The 11,509-nt window shown below is 42.7% G+C and overlaps 1 pseudogene; it reads right to left on the reverse strand.

Annotated features, from left to right (window-relative positions):
* Positions 1–7,549: 7,549 nt before the first annotated feature.
* Positions 7,550–8,581, reverse strand: LOC138846969 (egl nine homolog 1-like; annotated as a pseudogene).
* Between the last annotated feature and the right edge of the window lie 2,928 nt (positions 8,582–11,509).

The raw sequence follows: 11,509 nt of genomic DNA on the forward strand, positions 1-11,509 counted from the left end.
TGGTTCCTGCCATCAGATCAGTGTGGTGCGCCGGCCGCAGCGTGCCAGCCGTGGTGGCCATTGGAGAGTGAACCAATGGTAAAAAGAAGACCTTTCTCTCTGTCTCTCTCTCTCACTGTCCACTCTGCCTGTCAAAAGTAAAAAAAAAAAAAGGAATATTCATGGAAAAATGGCAGGGCTGGGGCTCGTGCTGTGGCACAGCAGGCTAACACCCTGGCCTGAAGTGCCAGCATCCCATATGGGTGCCTGTTCGAGTCCCGGCTACTCCTCTTCTGATTCAGCTCTCTGCTGTGGCCTGGGATAGCAGTAGAAGATGGCCCAAGTCCTTGGGCCCCTGCACCCAAGTGGGAGACCCAGAAGAAGCTCTTGGCTCCTGGCTTTGGATCAGCACAGCTCGGCCCATTGCGACGAATTGGGGAGTGAACCAGATGAAACACCTCTCTCTCTCTCTCTCTCTCTCTCTCTCTCTGCCTCTCCTCTCTCTCTGCCTCTCCTCTCTCTGTGTAACTCTGACTTTCAAGAGAATAAATAAATCTTTTAAAAAAGGGAGAAAAATGGCAGGGCTAAGTTGTTCTTTATCAATAGGCACCTTGAATGCAAATGGCTTCAACTCTCCAATTAAAAGATACAGACTGGCCGAATTGATTGAAAAACAAGACCCATGTATTTGCTGCCTACAAGAAACACCAACAAAGATACATGTGGACTGAAACAGAAAGGATGGACAAAGTTATTCCATGCTAATGGAAACTAAAAAAGAGCTGATATAGCCCTCCTAATATCAGACAAAGCATATTTTAACACAAAAACTGTTAAAAGAGAAAAAGAAGGGCACTATGTAATAATTAAGGGAACAATTCAACAGGAAGATATCATTATAAGTGTATATGTACCCAGTTACAGGGCATCTGGATATTTAAAAGAAATGTTAGGGACCTAAAGAGAGATATAGACTCCAATCCAATAGTAATGGGGGACTTCAATACTCCACTTTCAGCAATGGACAGATCACCAGACAAAAAATCAGCAAGGATACAACAAAGTTAATCAATATTGTAGACCAAATGGACCTAAAAGATATCTACAGAACTTTCCATCTCACAGTAGCAGAACACACATTCTTCTCACCAGTCCATGGAACTTTAGGATAGACCATATGCTATGCCATAATGCAAGTCTCAGAAAATTCAAAACAATTTAAATCCTACCATGCTTCTTCTCTGGCCACAATGGAATGAACCTGGCAATCAACAATTTAAGAATCTCTAGGACATATGCAGACAAATGGAGACTGAACAACATGCTCCTGAATGAATAGTAGGTCATAGAACAAATCAAAATATTTCTGGAAAGAATCAAAGAGTACAATACATCATATCAAAACTTATGGGGTACAATAAAGGAAGTGTAGAGAAGGACGTTTATAGCAATTGGAACCTACATAAGAAATTGAAGGGCTGGCACCGCGGCTCACTAGGCTAATCCTCCACCTTGCGGCGCCAGCACACCGGGTTCTAGTCCCAGTCGGGGCGCCGGATTCCGTCCCGGTTGCCCCCCTTCCAGGCCAGCTCTCTGCTGTGGCCAGGGAGTGCAGTGCAGGATGGCCCAATTGCTTGGGCCCTGCACCCCATGGGGGACCAGGATAAGTACCTGGCTCCTGCCATCAGATCAGCGCCAATGGCAAAGGAAGACCTTTCTCTCTGTCTCTCTCTCTCTCTCACTGTCCACTCTGTCTGTCAAAAAATAAAAAAAAAATAAAATAAAATAAAAAAAGTGGATGAGGCATAGGATAAGATCTGGTGGAAAGAAATTGAAAGACACCAAATAAGTGAGCTGTCAATGCATCGCAAGGACCTAGAAAAACAATGAACCAAACCCCAAGTTAGTAGAAGAAAAGAAATAATTAAAATTAGAGAAGAAATACACAAAATTGAAACAAAAATACAAAAGATCAGTGAGGGCCAGCACCATGGGTCAGTTGGTTAATCCTCTGCCTGTGGCACCGGCATCCCATATGGGCACCAGGTTCTAGTCCCTGTTGCTCCTCATCCAGTCCAGCTCTCTGCTGTGGCCTGGGAAGGCAGTGGAGGATGGCCCAAGTGCTTGGACACCTGCCCCCAAATGGGAGACTGAGAGGAAGCTCCTGGCTCCTGGCTTCAGATCAGCGCAGTTCCAGCCATAGTGGCCATTTGGGGGGTGAACCAACAGAAGGAAGATCTTTCTTTCTGTCTCCCTCTTTCTTACTTTCTATAACTCTACCAGTAAAATAAATAAAAAAGATCAGTGAAATAAGGAGCTGATTTTTTTGAAAAAATACACAAAATTGATACACCACTGGGCCAACTAACCAATAAAAGAAGGAAAAGATCCAATTCAATAAAATCAGAGATGAAAAAGGAAATATAAAAATAGATAATATAGAAATAAAAAGAATCACTGGGACAAATTACAAAGAGCTATATGCCAATAAATTTGAAAGTCCTGAAGAAATGCATACATTTCTGCACACATACAATCTAATTAAATTGAGTATGAAGACAGAAAATCTAACAGACCAATAACCAAGACAGAAACTGAATCACTAATTAAACCATCCCAATAAAGAAAAGCCCAGGGCTGGATGGTTTTACTACTCAATTCTACAAGACATTTTAAGAGAACTAATTCCAATTCTTCTCAAGCTATTCAAAACAATTGAAAAAGAGGAAAACCTCTTAAACTCGTATGACACCAGCATCATCTTCATTCCTAAACCAGAATAAGAAACAACAGAGAAAGAGATCTGTAGATGAATATCCCTGCTGAATATAGATGCAAATATCCTCAAAAATATTAGCTAATTGAGCAACACATCAGAAAGATCATTCACCCAGACCAACTGGAGTTTCTCTCTTATAGATACGGATGTTTCAACATTCTCAAATGAATAAATGTGATGTGATACATCACATTAACAAATTGAAAAAAAACAAACCATATGGTTATCACAATGGATGAAGAGTAATTCCACTCTAGGAATTTACCCAAATGAAATGAAATCAGCATATGAAAGTTATCTGTACCCCCATGTTGATTGCAGCTGAATTCACAATAGCTAAGATATGGCGTTGATGCAGATGTCCATCAACTGATGACATGATAAAGAAATTATGGTATATATACACTATGGATCACTACTCAGTTATAAAAAAAAAGAAAGCCTGTCCTTTGCTACAAAATGGATACATCTGGACACCATTATATTTAGTGAAATAAGTGCATCCCCAAGACATAAATATCATATGTTTTTCCCAACCTGGGATAACTAATAAAGTGCCCAAAATGTAATGTATTGGAGTGAAATAGGCATTTTGAAACTTGATGATTGCAGTTCTTGTTGAGGAGCAGTGTTTTTTTTTTTTTTCTTCATACTGTTTGTTGAACTCTTACTTAGTGTAGGGTTAACTATACAATCAGCATGTAAGCTGAAAATACATCTTTGTAAAAATTAAGAGTGGAGGCCAGCGCCGTGGCTCACTAGGCTAATCCTCTGCCTGCAACACTGGCACCCCAGGTTCTAGTCCTGATTGGGGCACTGGATTCTGTCCCAGTTCCTCCTCTTCCAGTCCAGTTCTCTGCTGTGGCCCGGAAAGGCAGTGGAGGATGGCCCAAGTGCTTGGACCCTGCACCCACATGGAGACCAGGAGGAAGCACCTGGCTTCTAGCTTCAGATCGGCATAGCGCGCTAGCCATAGTGGCCATTCGGGGAGTGAACCAACAGAAGGAAGACCTTTCTCTCTGTCTCTTTCTCTCTCACTGTCTAATGCTGCCTGTCAAAAAAAATTAAGGGTGGGAATATGAGAGGGAGGAGGAAGAAGTGTTTCAGCATGGTTGGGAGGGAGGGAAGAGTGGGAAGTATCACTATGCTGAAGATACATGAAATTGTGTAACTTAAATATAATTTTAAAAACATTTTTAAAAGATGGAAATTATTCCTTTTGTATAAAGAAGTTGCCAATTTTGTTAAAGTAAAAAACTCCCCCAAATTTAGTGCCTTGTAACTCTTTTTTTTTTTTTTTTACAGACAGAGTGGACAGTGAGAGAGAGAGACAGAGAGAAAGGTCTTCCTTTGCCATTGGTTCACCCTCCAATGGCCACCGTGGCTGGCGCACTGATCCGATGGCAGGAGCCAGGTACTTATCCTGGTCTCCCATGGGGTGCAGGGCCCAAGCACTTGGGCCATCCTCCACTGCATTCCTGGGCCACAGCAGAGAGCTGGCCTGGAAGAGGGGCAACTGGGACAGAATCCGGCTCCCCGACTGGGACTAGAACCCGGTGCCACAAGGGGGAGGATTAGCCTGTTGAGCCACGGCACCGGCCTACTCTTTCTTAACTATATGCTCATGCTCATCCCTCCAATCCACAGCAACCAGAAATCTACTATTTTGAGAAATCTGCCTGTTGTAAACATTACATGCAGTTGATGATGGTATCTAAGTGTTCTTATGCACAATGTAGAGCCCCCATCAACAAATGAGGTCAGAAACCTACCTCTCAGTTGCACTCAACTATAACATATGAACAGCAGCAGGTACCTGGGAAAGGAGAAAAAATGAGCATGTCTTGTCACACTCAGAATACTCACCAACCAACTGCTGGGAGAGGAAGCCTCATGCTCTTGACTCCACATGTCTGAAATAGAGTTCCCATTTCACTGACAGGAGAGAGAGAGAAGTTCTGGATTGAAATACCACTGGATCTCCATGCTGTTACTGATTCTTAGAAGATCTTCTTCAGTAAGTATTTTTCTTTTATTTGCTGTATGACCTTCCAATCATTTAAAGAACATTTAAATGGTTGGCTTTTTGTTTTTCTTTTAAGTAATTTTCTAAATAGGGGTCTGTCATGCCAGAATTTTCTCTAGGAACCATTAAATTTTTTTCAAGAACATTTATATGTCTTTTTAATTAGGTTAGCTTTACAAGCAACTTGAGAGCTGTTTCATAAAGAAACACTGCTTCCCAAATTATGACTTTATAGTCTTTTCTATATAGGAATCCTGAAATTATTTGCCTACTATTGATAAAGTTCTGTGTTTTACAACTGGTTAATGTGTTGAATACAAATAAGCATTGTGAAGAATTATCTTTAACCAGGATTAAACACATAGATGCCACAAATCATTTTCAATTTAGTTTTAATTATAGTCCTGCTCGGTGACAAGTTAACGGTCCCACTAACATCAAATGAATAGTTTCAGGGAGTATTAAAATAAATGACTATCCTGATTTCTTGATATTTTCACAATGATCTCCAAGAAAGTATATAAACTTATTCAAAAAATATACAATTTAAGACCTGTCTATCAAGCACAACCAATAGATATTAGAATCTGATAACTGTACAACTGCAAAGGTACACACATTTGAACAACAGGGGCTCCCAAATTAAAAAGCTGTGCTATACATCTTAACAGACTTCACTCTACATAAAACAATTCCTACTAACCCTAAAAATGATAGTGCTTTCAAGATATGGTCCAAGGCAGTGCACTGCACTATAGATGAGATGGCAAGAATAACTTGCACTCCCAGATCAGGCTGGCAGAGAGGAACTTACTGTAGGGATGTTATGTTAGCATCTGGGGGAGGAAGTAAGACAAAGCTGAACATGGGCAAGGAGAAGCAACAAACTATCACCTTTTTTCCTGCAGGTTCTCCTAAGTGAGAACATGATATCAAATAATTAATCATTCTAAATTCACACTGTCAGTTTCACTAAATAATTTTTTTCATTTTTTACATGAACAATAGCAATATTTTAATAAAAATTACTGAGATTTCCATAGAAAAGGTCTGTAATTACATACAAACTATACAGATTCTAAAACTGTTGTAAATTGAAATATATAGGAATATTTCTGTATACTCAGATTTCGGCAAAGAAGATAGAGGAAGGAGGATAGAAAACTTAAATTAGTAAGGGCTCTTTGCTAAAGGGCCTAAGAGAATGAAATCCAGGAAGTCTATCTCAACTCATTCTTTAAATAACAGAAGTCTTAGAGGCCTTGCGTGATTATGTGGTGTTTCTTCTTTTTCTAAAATGTAAAAAAGAAACCCCCCCAAAATAAAATTGTCTGGTTTCGCACTTTTTTGTTTTTCTAAACTAAGCATACATCTATCAGTACTGACAAGAAGGCTGGCATCACATTTGAGGAATGCCTCAAGAGCTGTCTGAAGACTCACTGAACAACAAGTCTGCATAAACACATTTCCTTCTCAGTGCAAATATAATCTCCCCCTGATATTCTTCAAAAGAAACAAGGTTCTGATCTGCAAATCAGATGGATCATAGTAATAGGAAGAAAACAATAAATTTAAAAGTACAATCAATTTGAGAAAACATTGGAAATGGGAAATCATCATCTAACTCTTTAGGAAACACCTGAAAGCAGAAGAAAGCCTTTTATCTTAGGAACTTGATGCTGAGGATAATCTCAAGCTTATTTAGAGGCAGTCATTTTAGTTTTGTTAAAAAAAAAAAACAAGTTTGAAAAGATAAATCCTTCATACAGTGTATTTTTCCTTATAAAACATGAACTAAAGTTACTGGTAATAAATGGTGACTGTTTTACTGTTAGGTTTTATTATTAACAATGTCAAAAACATGATGGCAGCAATCTTTAAGAATCCAAAATAGAGCAAGATTGGACTACAAAACATCTGAAACCACTGGTAAAGTGCTCCTTTTCTTATTTTAAATGAAAAGAAAATTAATTAATCATCAGTCACTAGCAACAATCATTTTTAAGGTGTTTTAGGGCAAAATTTAATAGTATGAAGAGGTTTATAAAAATAGATTGAGAATAATAATTTTGAGAAATAATACTGTAATTTTTTCTCAATTCAGTTTTGATAAATTGTACCTAATCATACAAAAATTACCCCAAATTCAAACTTGATATAAAAAAGGGAGAGATGAACTCAGCTAGATGACAGATTGGACAAAATATAAGAAAGAAAAAATTCTGCACAGGGCACTTACTTCATGTACAGATGTAAAAACCCTTTCAACTGATAGCTTACCTTCCTCTCATAAGCAATCACAGATTTGGGGTACATTATGCAGTACAAAGTCACAGCAATTAAATCTTCTTGTTTGATGCACCACAAAACAGTTGTATCTTTTCCTCATTAAAATGCCAACTGGTTGTCTATTTTTCTTTATCCCATTTATTTGCATTCATAAGTTAACAAATAGTGTCAGCAATTATTGTAGTGAACTGAGGGTATTGCTGGATGAGAGGCTTTATAAGACACCTTTACTGATTGAATCAGGTTTATTGAGTTCAATCTCCACTCCTTTTTCACCTGTTAGATATTTTATTTTAGCTCGTGCTTTCTCATCTGCATCAAAATACCAAACAGTTATTGTAGCATATGCTGGTTATACTTCATGAGGGTTGTGCCAGTCAGACCAGTAAAACAGTAGTCTATCAAATTTGGGTTCAATGTCAGCAAACTGGGCTTGCATTCTGGAAAAAATTCAAAGTATACCTCCGCTTGGCACCCTAGTCCTTATTAAGATAATATATACATGTCAGACATCTCCCATCTCCATTTGGATTATCAACATACTGCACATAACCTGTTCCACTGCCTGGATAACAAACAACCATGGCTTTCATCCGGCCATTGATTTTGTAGTTGTCCAGCTTCTCGTTACAGTGGTGGATCACGTCTTTCATGCTGCTCATCAGCAGCCCAATGGTTTCACAGCAGGGCTCTTTGCCCTTGATCCAGGTGATCTTATCGCTTGGGATGTCCTTGGACGAGTCGCTGTTCTGGCTAACCAGCTGGCCATCCGTGAACCTGCAGGTGTAGTGCAGGGTGCACCTCGTCGCGGATCTGCTGCCCAGTCTCCTTGCCCAGGAAGTCATCCACTACACAGATACCATGCTTGTTCATGCAAGACAGGATGTACTCGAGCGCAAGCTTCAGTGACCACAGCAGCTTCTCTGCCCTTTGGGCCGCAGGCCGACGCTGTGGCCCAGCCTTCCCTGGGTGTGTTGCTTGGTGGGTACAGGTTCCCCTTCTCCAGGTACAGCGACCAGCCGGTCAGTGGTGCCTCCTTCCCAGGCTCCGCCTTAACCGATGCAGGGCCCTGGAGGGCAGGGTTCACAGGAGGCAGGGACACAGCTACTGCAGGGTTGGCCAGGAACTTGGCCTTTGCCTTGGTCGCATCTCCGGCGGCCGGCCAGCCTGAAACTTTGGCGGCGGCGGCGGCGGCGGCGGCGGCGACGCTGTCCCGAAGCGCCGCTCCTTTTCTGGCCTCCCAGGCTCAGACCCCACCGGCACTGGGCAGCGGCCTGGGTGCTGGTGCTGGCCTGCTCCGTGGCCAGAGGCGCCCTCGCTGCCCTAGCACAGGAGCTTGTGTTTCTTCCGGTCCTTCCTTGCAGCAGAAGGAGCTGCGGCAGTGGCCTCAGCACAGCAGGTTCTCCATCTTCCCGCAGGGCTCACAGTACTGCTGGTCCCATTTGCTGGGGCTCGGCCCGCCAGGCCCGCCACTGTCATTGCCCATGGTGGCAGCGGCGGTGGTCGAGTAAGAGAGGTGGTGGCCGCAATGTCTAGCCCAGGGCCAGGGGGCAGGGAGAGCTGTAGGGAATGTTACCGTGCCATGCGCCTGCCGCCCCTCTACTCAAGCAGGCCAGCGCCCCTCGCCCTCTGCCAGGCTGCTTTCTCGTCTTTGGGTACGACCCCGCAGCATCAGCGGCTGCCTCAGTGCCTCATCTCGCAAGGGCCAAGGGTGTATGGCCTGCGTGGTGGACAAGGATCTCCACTCTGGGCACACAAGATCATCAGCATTCCGGGCCACCTCATTAGCATCCCGGGCGGCCAGGCCCGGTTTCTGGAGGAGCGCAGGGTGTGCAGACTCCTCTATCTCTGCGTACTCTGCTCTGTATGTACACCACAGCCCCCTTGAGACCCAGTTGGGAGGCATGAGAGGCCTGCAGGAGGGCCAAGGGGGGCAGTGGCTGCTTACAGGCTTGGTCGCAGGTGTGGCACCTAGGCCTCCTCCTTAGATCGCCTGCACTCTGCAGGACATGGCCTCGGCCTAGGGTCCAGCCCCATCTCTCCGATCCCTGAGCCCTTTCTGCCTCAAGTTGGGAAACTGCGGTTACCAGGAGCATCAAACTGTTGGCCATTTTCTCTGCTCCCTGTTCCTGACTGACACTGACATCTGCTTTCTGCAGTACTGGACCTTTCGTTTTTATTCTAGAATATTTCATCTGCTCCCTGCTATTTAGCGCTGATTGTTGCACAGTTCCCTAGCCACTGGAATGTTAATTACTTGAGATGATGCCTCTCACTTCTCAGGACAACCCTAACCAATAAGGTACTCTTCACAGCTCCACTTTACAGATGAGAAAATAGATAAAATGCAGTTAAGCCATTACCTAATGTAGAGTTAATCCTCTGTGTATAAAGTTCAATGAAAATGAATCTTGGTAAAAAAAAAAAAAACAGGATGGAGAATGTAAGAGGGAGGAGGAGGAGGGGTGGGAGAGTGGGTGGGAGGGCAAGTACAGTGGGAAAAATTGCTATGTTCCCAATGTTGTGTTTGTGAAATGCATGCAAATAAATTTTTTTGAAAAAGGCAGTTAAGAAAATAGCCAAGGCGTTGGCCTTGTGGAATAGCAGGTTAAACCACTGGCTGAGATGCCAGAATCCCATGTTGGTGACAGTTCAAGTCCTGGCTGCTCTGCTTCCAATCCAGCTCCCTACTTATAGCCTGGGAAAAGCAGCAGAAAATGGCCCAAGTGGTTGGGCCCCTGCACCCATGTGGGAGACCCAGAAGAAGTTTCTGGCTTCTGGCTTCAGTGTGGCCCAGCCCTAGCCATTGCAGCCATTTGGGGAGTGAACCAGCAGATGGAAGCTCACGCCCACTTGCTCACTCTCTCCCTCTCTCCCTCCCTCCCTCCCTCCCTCTGTAACTCTGCCTTTCAAACAAATCTTTTTTTTTAAAAGAGAAGAAGGGGTGAGAAAGACAATACTCAAAAGCTACTCCTCTTTTAAGAGATAGAGCCAGAAAAACTCAAAATCTCAAAATCCATGCTAAGGGTAGAAATTTGAGGCACCAGTTGAGACACTGGCTTACAATGCCCACAAACCACATCAGAGTGCCTGGGTTTGAGGTCTGGCTCTTTTGGGATTCCAGCTTCCTGCTTATACACTTTGGAGCAGTGATGATTCAAGTAATAGGGTTCCTGTCACCTATGTGGGCCCAGTACCAGCTGTTGTGGGCATTTGAGGACTGAACAAGTCAACAGAAAATTTCTGTCTCTCTGCCTTTCAAATAAATTAATTAAAAGCTAAATCAACCTTTTGTGCCCTGTGTCTCACATGCATATGGGGAGAAACATTTATCATCCAGTACCTCTATTCAAGCTTTTTTGTATTCTATGTTCTCATGATGTAGCACAAACTCTACTTATTTCAAACCCCTGATATTTTCAGGATAAAATATTACACAATTAATAATGTTTCTCCCACAGATTTTCTGAAATTAGGATGGATATGTTTTCCTGAAAAATGTAGGCTTTCTAAGCCTAATGTCACAAAAATTGTAGTTTCAAATCAGAATGCCTGGGTTCAAATCTGGGCTCTCCTATTATTATCTGCCCTTGGACGTGATTAACCTTCCTGCCTTGATTTCATCTGCAAATCAGGCATGATAGTCCCTGCTTCAGGGTTGTGAAGATGAAACAGTACAATCCATAAAGCACTCAGAATACACATGAGCTTAATAAATGTTATTCATTATTGACATAACCATCTTTTAGGGTATAGAGCTTTCACTGTTAATAATAACCATGGTTTGAAGATATTGAGGCTCACTTTTGTGTTTGTTTGAGTGTGAAAGTAACAAAAACATCCATCAGACAAGTTTTTGCTGCATTCTGGTGTTGTGGCAGGTTATGGTGAATATCCCTGTGGAAAACCAAGTGATTTGGGTTGACCCTTGCTGTCTAATCTTCCAAAAAGAAGATGTGATAAAGCCACTGCCCTCTGTAAAACCCTTCAAGGTCTGTCTTGCAACTGGCACATTTCCCAGCCACCACCCTAGCATTCAGGAGCTCTCCACCCTCACTTATCTTTTGGATTGTGTCTACTTTCCAGAATATTCTTTGTTGTTTCATGCCCATGGGTACTTCTGTAATATGCTCATCCCCTTATTTCCATCTATGTTTTCTTCCTCTATCTCTTCCTCCTCACCTCCCCCCAACCCAACCCTGGTCTCCTTCATTCAAATTCCATGCATATCTCAAGGCCCAATTCCAAATTTAATCCTTCCAGGCTGCATGAATGCCCTTTGTCCATGCTGCCTGGGCATGCTGTACTCCCCTGTAACCATCACAGTTAGCTCAATGCAGTTTAAGTGTTGGTTTATGAGTTCCTCCTCCCTTGTCTGACTGTGTGTTTCTAGAGAGCCCAAAAGGTAACAAGATTCTTTCATAAAGCACCTATAA

The sequence above is a fragment of the Oryctolagus cuniculus genome, chromosome 19 (assembly GCF_051225735.1).
Source record: "Oryctolagus cuniculus isolate XC-2025 breed Fujian yellow rabbit chromosome 19, ASM5122573v1, whole genome shotgun sequence".
In the NCBI taxonomy this organism is placed as follows: domain Eukaryota; kingdom Metazoa; phylum Chordata; class Mammalia; order Lagomorpha; family Leporidae; genus Oryctolagus; species Oryctolagus cuniculus.